Here is a 9,491-nt window from a genome sequence, read left to right as displayed (position 1 = left end):
CCACTTAAATATCTTCAACAATTTAACAAATAAGTTCTTGGTTTATCTGCATATTTCTCCCTCTAATCTTCTTCTTCTTCTCTAATCAATATGAGTCACTTTTCTATTGTATTTTATTGACTATTTTACTTCAATATCTTAGATGTTACTTTTTGTATTGTATTACAGTGTTTGTACTATTGTCATTAACTTGTATGCTAAGTTTATCTATATCCTAGATTTTTTTTAAGAAAAAAGAAAATGTATCTTCTACATATTAGTATCCTAGTTTTTTAGAAATTGGCATATCACTGTATCCTATCATATCCATATCTCATATCTGTATCTGTGTCTATGCTTCATAGTTTTCAAGTATATTTCTTTTTATGTTTATTGTATTTGTTAGGCGTAGTTTGGAGACAATTACAGTGTATTTGTAGGTAACATAAATATCTCATTAGGAGCATCGCCAAATGAAGGAGTAATATAACATGCAACAGAAGAATTCAGAATCAATAAACACTTAAACTACATTTAATTTGAGTTTTAAACATGCTACTCATGAGGTTTTCATAAGAGAGTTTTTACAAGACAATACCTTTATAGTTCTCTCCATGAATTCAGTAGCAATTCCACAAGTTTGAGCTTCATTCTTTAGATAGACCACTAACAAGATCTTCTCCACTATGCTCAAGAAGGAATATGTGATGGAAACACTCTAATTAAGTTGAATTGAGGATGAACTTGAGAGGGTGTAGTAGGGTTTTCAGTTTTGCAGCAACTTGGATAAAATCTCAGAGATCCTTCTCAATTCCATGCATGAAGCTTCATTATATAGACTGATTTCATGCATTAGAACATGGCTGCATGTAGGACAGCTCCTACTTGGAATTGATTGAAGAACTTATGGTGGAATTTGATGATAAAACACCAAAGGGTTAGGGATTTTTTCAATTTTTGGGAAAAATCCACTAACTCAAATTTCTTTTAAAAAATTATTTTTATTTAAATAAAACTATTTTTTAAAAAAATTAGTTTTATAAAATTAATTTAAATAAAAACAATTCCAAATTTAGTTAAACCTTTTAATTAAAAAATATTAATTTAATATCTTAATATTAAATTAATAAAACACCAATTCCACCAATATGATTCAATTTAATATTTAAATCATAATTTAAATATCAATAGATTCTCCAATCTCATTTTAATTTCGACTAAATTAAACATTTTAATTGCATCGTATACAATCAATTGAAAACCCTAAAACCGAATTTGAACATTTCAAATTCATAACCCTAAATTCAAAATTCATCCAATCAATACTCAATTTTATTATTCCAATTTATGAGTTAGTAGAGGGACCTATTGGACCTATGGATCATGAGCTCCAACTATTTGTAATCAATTGGTTAAACTCTTTAAAAATTAATTACTTTTCGTTAACTTTTAAGGCATATCACTATAGCTCGATAGTTGCACTCTCCTCATTGTAGATGTATTTCTGTCCATGTTAACCATAATCAGTAAATCGATTCTTCAGAGGTCGTTCGTATTTACACCTAGGTCAAAATTACTGTTTTACCCCTATAAATACATTTTGTTCAACTCCCACTGACCCTCTAATGAACAATTGATTCATAATACCATTTATGAATCATATCCCTCTCTATCATAAGAGGGTGGGGTCCCAATTGTTAAAGACCAGGAATCAGCACTTAAGGGAACAACCTATCTGCTAACTCTAAGACAAGTACGAGTGAATTCCATCTCGCAAGGCTATATCCCTAGTTATCTATCCGATCTTATCCCCAAAATGGAAGGCTCATTGAGCAGTGCTGTTGGACTACTCTCACCCATGCAGATCAAAGGACAATCTCGAATAAACAAGAGTTCATAGCTAGCTTAGGATTAAGATCGAGTTATCATAAGTTACTTGAGTATGAAATAGTTAGTTTTAACAGTAAACGGTCGTTTTAAAGAAAATTGACTATTTCGAGGTCCAGTCTTTATGCAAACTCAATGCATAGGATGTCTCCACTCACATGTCTCTACATGAATGATCTGTGGATCACATCATTTGTATTACCTATACAAAATAGGCCGCATCTAATAGTGTAACCATGATGAGATACCTAATTTCATCCATATACTTATAGACCATTAGGCTATATACTATTAATTTGATCTTGTTTATGTCACTACATAGAGTTAAAGTATTCATACTATAGCCATGGATAGGTTTATTCGATTTTCATAATAGAATGCAATATCAACAACTTTATCAAATAAGATACTCAATAATATTTTATTGATAAATAGAATGTTTAACATGAAATTTACGAATTGTGGGTTTTAGGACATTCCCAACACCAAAAACTTTCAAAATACATTTTATGACTACAAAACCCTCATCTGAATTACAGTGTAAATAATTTTTTCCTTTGCACATTTCTTTTATCATAAATCTTTATTTTCTCCTAAAATATCTCCACTGTTTTAATTCATCAAATCAATTTTTTTTTCAAATATCAAAACTAAACCATTTTTTTCAAATATTATTTTATTTATTTGGTTTGGTTTTTTTTAGTCTTTTTTCAAATTATTTTATGTTTATGCATTTTGATTTTTTAATTAGTTTGAAAATTTTATACAATCAAATATCATATTTTTCTAATTAGTTTGAAAAATTTAGAACCGAGACTGAAGACTGGCCAATCGCCTTTAAAGTAATAGGGTGGAGGAAATTATGGTTGCTATGATAGATTTAGGGACAATGATTCTATTCAAGATAACACCATCGTTAGGAGTTGAGGTCGATGACAGAGCCTGTGTCGAAGGAGTTGAGATAGAAGAATATGAGATTGGAGTGATCACTAGTAGCTCTGAAGGACCAATAAATGAAGCTGATGGAGAGGGGGCCAAAGTTGAAGTTGATTGTGAAGTATTGGAGGAAGGAGAGGAAGCCACATTTGATGGAGCAAGGAATGAAGACAAAATTCAAGTCGAGGTGTTGCCTTTGTTGGTGGAGGAGCCGATTTTGGAGAGAAAAATGGTGGCAACTTGGTTGGAGAAGAGGTCGATGTAGTGCATAGAGCATGGCCAACCGATAGTCTCTAGATTTTTGTTTTAATTACAGTGTAATTATGTAATAAGTCAATAACAATCTCATTTGTATGGCTAAGGGTAGTTTAGACTTTTATAAATTTATTTATTATTTATTTTTAATTCATTTTGTCATTTTAATAAATGAAATGTTGATTTACTATTTTTACAAATGAAAAGTTAAAATTTGTCATTCTTCTTGTTAGTCCTTTGATATATGTGACCCCCTTTTTTTATTCATTTGGGCCAAGATATATTTGAAGTTGGACTAACAATGGGGAGAGCAAATTATAAAGTTTCATTTGAAAATATGACAAATTGTTTTCATATTTTGAAAAATAGCAAAATGATGAAATTAATAATTAATTAATAATTGGAGAATTGCATCAGGTGGTCAATTGAAATTATACATTAGTATCATGTCGTGTTTTGTAGAGATTTTATTTTTTTTTCTTATTCCAAAACTACCCCCATAAATATCCCAAACCTTCAGCATGCAATTCTCTCCCTCCCGCATTTTTCCTTCTTCTTCAACGTCCAATTTTCTGCAACAAAGATTTCGATTGATTCTGGATTTCTCTCATTTACAATTGGTTTCGATTTCGAATTTCTCAACTGGAGTATTCGATTTCGATTTGCTCAGCAGGAGTTCTTTAAAGCTGATTTGTGGAGGGTTTTTGTTCAATTTTTTGGTTGAAGTTCGTCTACTGGTTTGGTCACATTCTCTCATTCTAATAGGTTTGTTTTCAAAATCTACTGGTTTCAATTTTGAAGAGATTTAAGAGATTTCTGATGCGAATTTGTGGTTTCGATTTTGATTTTGTCTACTGGTTTTGATTTCATGCCTTCTCACTGTTTGAAAATCGCCTTCCCTATTTGAAGTTTGATTTGAGTTTCTTTTAGTTCATCTAATTTCAAATTGTGGTTATTGTTCACCTGGATGTTTCTACTGCTTTTGTTACTTTGAATAATGTAGTTTCTCTTGTATGTGGTTGTTGTAGTTGACAATTTTGAAATCCCCAATCCCCTTTTGTATGAAGTGTATCATGTAGACTGAATTTCAATTGGAAGTAATGGATTGTTATGAAAAAATTGCGAATGGAGCTTGTGTTGTCAAATATTCTGGAGTTATATGACTGTCTGATTGAAATTATTAAATGTTTTGATGTATATAGTCTTATAAAATGGGAGAAAATCCTTGATATTATGTGTTCGCAGTTGCTTACCTTGTTAATATTATCCAAGTGACAGTTTATTTGATTTTATCTTCACATTTTCAATTGTATTGATTATTGGATTTTGTTGACGGTTTAGAAACATGAACTTGAAGGGTATGAATATAGAAGAAAATCAATATGAAACAACAACAAAATAGAGAGAAATGTGTTTATAAGCTCAATTTTGGAAAAGATTATCAATAAATTGATATATACAATATCAAAGTGGATCAAATAAGATTACATATTTAATATCACATTGTTTGACAAAGAAAAAAAGAGTTAATATCACATTCTTCAAATACAAAAATTCGATTCGACTTCTAAAGTTGAAGAAACTCAAAATTATAAAATAAGATTGGTTGACAAAGAAAAAAAGAGTTAATTACAATGTTTTTCTTCAAATACAATCCAAATTCAAAATTTCATTCGATTTTTAAATCTAGAGAAAGTCATAACTATAAGGTAAGATTGGCTGACAAAGTAAAAGAAGTTAATTATAGTGTAATAAATTGGAGAAGCCCATAATTATAAACTAAGTTTGTTTGACAAAGAAAAAAAAAAAGTTAAGTACAATATAATTTTTCAAATACAAAAATTCCATTCGACACACCCTCCCATAATTATAAAGTAAGATTATTTGGCAAAGAAAAAAGAAAGTTAATTATAATGTAATTCTTCAAATACAAAAATCTCATTCAACTTCTAAAACTGGAGAAACACATAATCAACCAAGTCTGAAAGCCGCCCGTGCAACTACTATATATAACTGTTAACATAATCCTTCTGTCTCAGGTTATTTGTTTAGAAATGCCTAGATGCTTCTTCTCCACCTGTAGAGTCACAAAAGATAAGACAACTGGCTGAGAAGATGTCAGTGAAGTATGAAAAGAGACAACAACAGGCCTAATGGAGAAGTAAAAATAGAGGGTCTGGGAGAAGTACTCAAATGAGGAATGAGTCTACCAGTTTTAATTCCATTCGTCGAAGAGGGTGCAACTGGCCTTTTGATAGAAGGAGATGGCATCCGATCAGATTGGAATTTTGGATGAAATATGGATGGTCCTATCAAGATTAAGGGCGAAGAAGTCAAATTAGTCTTGGAGCTTGGTGCTAGGGTTTCAGATTGCGTGGCAAAGAATCCAGGAGAAGATTGCAGTGTATCTTCTCTCTCAATATATCTCATCTATAGTTGGTACAGTCGATCAACACATGATAAATGGAGATGATATAAAATTGGAAAATTGAAATCACATCTATATTGAAATAGGAAAAAAATTACATCTTTTATTTTAATTTCAAAACATGGGAATGCTTAAAAAAATTGACAATACAAAATTAGATACACTAGATATTCGATTGAGGGCCTTTTGGGTATTAGGAAAATCAACCTTTGCCAACAAAATCCGAGTCCTGTCAAATATCCAAATGAAATCTAGAATGTTACTATATATACCCCAATTTCTGTTTAGGAGCCCTAATTGGAGGTAGTTAATCTTGTGGAATTCGAAATTGGTAAGAGGTCGGCTTCCATTATCATTAGCCAAGATCTTAAAAAGGAGTTTGATTGTGTTAAATGTAATAATTTTTATTGTGGTTTACATAATAGTTGTTAGGATTAGTCAAACATTAAGGGTCATTTAAGAGCTTGGATCAATATCTTGGGCTAAGTGGAATTATCCAAAAAGCCCAACAATCATTTTTTTTTTTCCATTTGTGATATTATCTCACTTAATATTACCCCATCACTTATAAAGTGTTCAAATAACCCGATAACTCGAACAATTCAGAAGGATTGGATTGGATTAGAGACTTTATTTGAGTTCTTTGGATTGCCAACCTAACTAATCGAAATTTTCGGGTTGGTTCAATAAACACCCTCAACCCAACCCATGTACACCCCTAACCACAGTTAGTTTACCTAGTATAAACACATTTTTTTTTATTTTCCATAACCACTATTCGTTTGCTTATTTACAAATATATTCCAACTATTTATTTTTCACATCAATATTAGGTTCATTCATCTATATCCTTTACATCATAATTATTGTGAAGACGTTACCTTTGTTATATTTCTTCAAACAATCAATAAAAAAAAAAAAATAGGCCTAATTTATATCTGACTCATGGTAATATCTTAAATGGGTATTCATTTGTTTCTTCATTTTTGCTGTTTTCCAATTTTTTTTAATAAATATAACGATGATTTTTATTTAGTATATAATCATCAATATATCCATATATACCTTGTATATATTATGTACCTTTGATTCAATCATCACACTATTTGAATCCTATCCTTATATATCTCTTGCACTATTCAGTTTTCTTCTACACAATGAATCAACATGATATTGTTACGATATTTATATGAAATATATCATAAAAAAAATAGTATATACACCTTGTTGAGAAAATGAAAGGATTTTTTTTTTTTTTTTTTTTTTTTTGTAAAATTATGAGCATTTGGTATTTATGATTATTTAACCATTAATATTCTCTGATTATTTTTGTAAGCCTTATATATCATGTTGAAATATAAACATGCTTTTGGGTTAAAAGTATTTGGGCCTAGTCCAAACAAAAGCCTGATTTCTAGAAGTATCAAGTATTAGAATATTGAAAAATTGGACAAAATAGCAAGTGATGTTTCATTTGGATTTATGGCAAAATCCGAAAACAATAAGATTTTTGGCTAAACGTATGCCATGCAAATGAGGTCCTTTTTTATAATGCCCATTCTATCATTAATCTGATCGTCCATCAAAGTTATTAAGTACAGTGTAATTGTTATAGCGTGAATATTGCTGAATTAGAAATACAGGTAAATGGGCAAGCCTCAGTTATCAAATTCCAACCTAACCAATTAGGTAGAAAAAAAAGTGGCCTCATTTGAATTTTGAATTGGCAATTTTTTATCATAATAGATTTGTTTAATTACTTTTCTAATTAATTCAAAATTAATCCATCTTTGATTTTTCTCTCTCAATTCAAATTTTAATTTATTGTAAATCTTCCCATTTTACATTATCTTATTAAGTTTATTTATTTAAAATTGTTATGTTTTATCACATGACATACTATTATTATTAAATTTTGGATTCGATAAAATATTTGATAGATATTTTGTTTTATGAGTATCTCAAAAAAGTCTGTGTTATTGATACACAAGTAATTCGTCAATTTTGCTATCTTCCGCTGTTTTTGCTATGACTTTACAAGTTATACTTCTTTTTTATGATCGATGGGATGAAGGTTCACACAAGTAATTAGTCAATTTAAGAGTAAACTTTTTTCTTCAGTCAATTTGTCTATATCTCAATTGACAGTGTACAAAGATAGTTCCAACAATTAGAATCTTATTGGGATTGTTGAGGATAAAAATTCTTTGTTTCCTTTTTTTTCCCCTAGTTATTCCAGCATCTTTCGTTGACTCTTATTGTTTCTTCAGTTTTCTCTTTTTTCAGAACTTTAATCCTTCTTCGAACGCATTTAAGTAGTTGATTATTTTAAAAATTATTTAAATGATAGGGATAAACAAGATATATTGCTTTTTTGTTTTAGAATCCTAAGAAGTTAGGGAAAATATATGTAGAACAAAGATTTATTCGGATTGCCTAAAGATTACAAATAAAATATTATTTTAAAATGCATTATTTTTATTTTAAAAAATTAGGAAAATCTTGAATTATTTATAAAAAAAATGAAGATCTATATATTATATCCAAAGGTTTAACACTTAGTACTTACCTTGAAAAATTGAAACATTGCATAGAATAGATTACATTACATGAACCAAAAGGAAGATTGTGTAAGGGTTTAGGTTTCTTTACCTATGAAAAAGACTATGAGACTATCGATTTTGTGGAAGGGTTTAGATGTAGGTGATACTCATTCTTCCTCTTACAACCATATCAGTTTCGAAGTCTCTTAAATAGGTAAACAAGTTTTAGAAAAGATTATACATGAGGAGGTGAAAGATTGGTGCAATGGAAGGGATTCTCCTCACCTTGATTTTGTGTTGGGATCACCTGAGAAGACTGATTTTCGTTCCTCACATGGTATGTTGTGGTTGCGTGACGAAAAGGAAAAGTGAAGAAAGAATAAAAGGTCACATAAAGAAGCTTTTTCAAATCCTAGTTACTTGTTGTTTGGGATTTGAGTTGTTGGTAGTTTTGATTTTAATTACTTTTTATGTTGTATGAATATTGGTTAACGTGATAATTGTTTGGTTATAGTGTATTTGTATTTTTTTTTTTTAACGTTTTTGAAACTCTCCAACTTCAAATTTTGAATGGTAGGTATTTACTTTTAAGTGAGGATAGTTATGAAAATTTCTCATTATTATTTTTTATTATTTAATTCGAATTTGTCATTTTTACAATTTAAAAAATATTTGCTATTTTTCCAAATGAAACCTCTAAATTTGTTATTTATCTAGTCAGTCCTAGAATATCCTAAAAAAATTACTTGTAAGAGATGCTTAGAGTATATTGTAGAGCTCTTTAGTATATATGAGAAAAATGTGTAATTGAAAAAAATGAGTCTAGAACGACATTTGTAGTCAGTAGATCACGTGCGTGTTCAAAATTCTAGCAAAAAATTTCAAAATATCAACTAATATAAATAAGAGAGATATCTTAGAATCCTTAGGTCAAACAAAAAATTAGAAGTGATCAACTTCTTTCTCAAATCTCTCTTTAAAATTACTTTGAACTTCCAAAAGTTTCTTTCTAACATATCAACACATCATTAATTAAATGATACATCACTTTTTATATTTGTCTTAACATTTTTTTTTTTTTGCTTCGGCCACTGCAATCGAAATCGATTCAAAATTAAAATATATATTATATAGTGTATCATAAACTATATAATATTCCACAATAACAATTATACGATTTTTTTTAATATAAAATATGTTTATGAATTAGTAATGATTTATATTGACTAATTTTTTGTGGGTAAATATAATTAATTTTATAATTTATAAATATAATGTTAAACCTATTTTAAATAAATGTTGAAATTAAAATCAAATTTTTAAATGTGCTTCGGATAAATATTTAAAAATTTAAAATACAACTCTATTTTAATTGAATTTTTATTTTAAAATTTTTGTTTTCAAATTTCTTATCAGATAAGTAAAAAAATTAATCGATTTGCATGATTTCATAGTCAAATTAA

At 28.9% G+C, this 9,491-nt stretch overlaps 1 long non-coding RNA gene across 1 annotated transcript; it reads left to right on the top strand.

The window, feature by feature from the left end:
- The first annotated feature begins 3,522 nt into the window (after positions 1 to 3,522).
- LOC120077586 (uncharacterized) lies at positions 3,523 to 5,605 on the top strand. The gene is made up of 2 exons (XR_005481790.2): positions 3,523 to 3,822; positions 5,097 to 5,605. It is a non-coding gene; the product is annotated as an uncharacterized LOC120077586 (long non-coding RNA).
- The last annotated feature ends 3,886 nt before the right edge of the window (positions 5,606 to 9,491 follow it).

The sequence above is a fragment of the Benincasa hispida genome, chromosome 5 (assembly GCF_027475165.1).
Source record: "Benincasa hispida cultivar pf3 chromosome 5, pf3_genome.v1.1, whole genome shotgun sequence".
NCBI classification, from domain to species: domain Eukaryota; kingdom Viridiplantae; phylum Streptophyta; class Magnoliopsida; order Cucurbitales; family Cucurbitaceae; genus Benincasa; species Benincasa hispida.
Note: the sequence above shows the minus strand (reverse complement) of the source record. Positions and strands in the feature narration are given on the sequence as shown.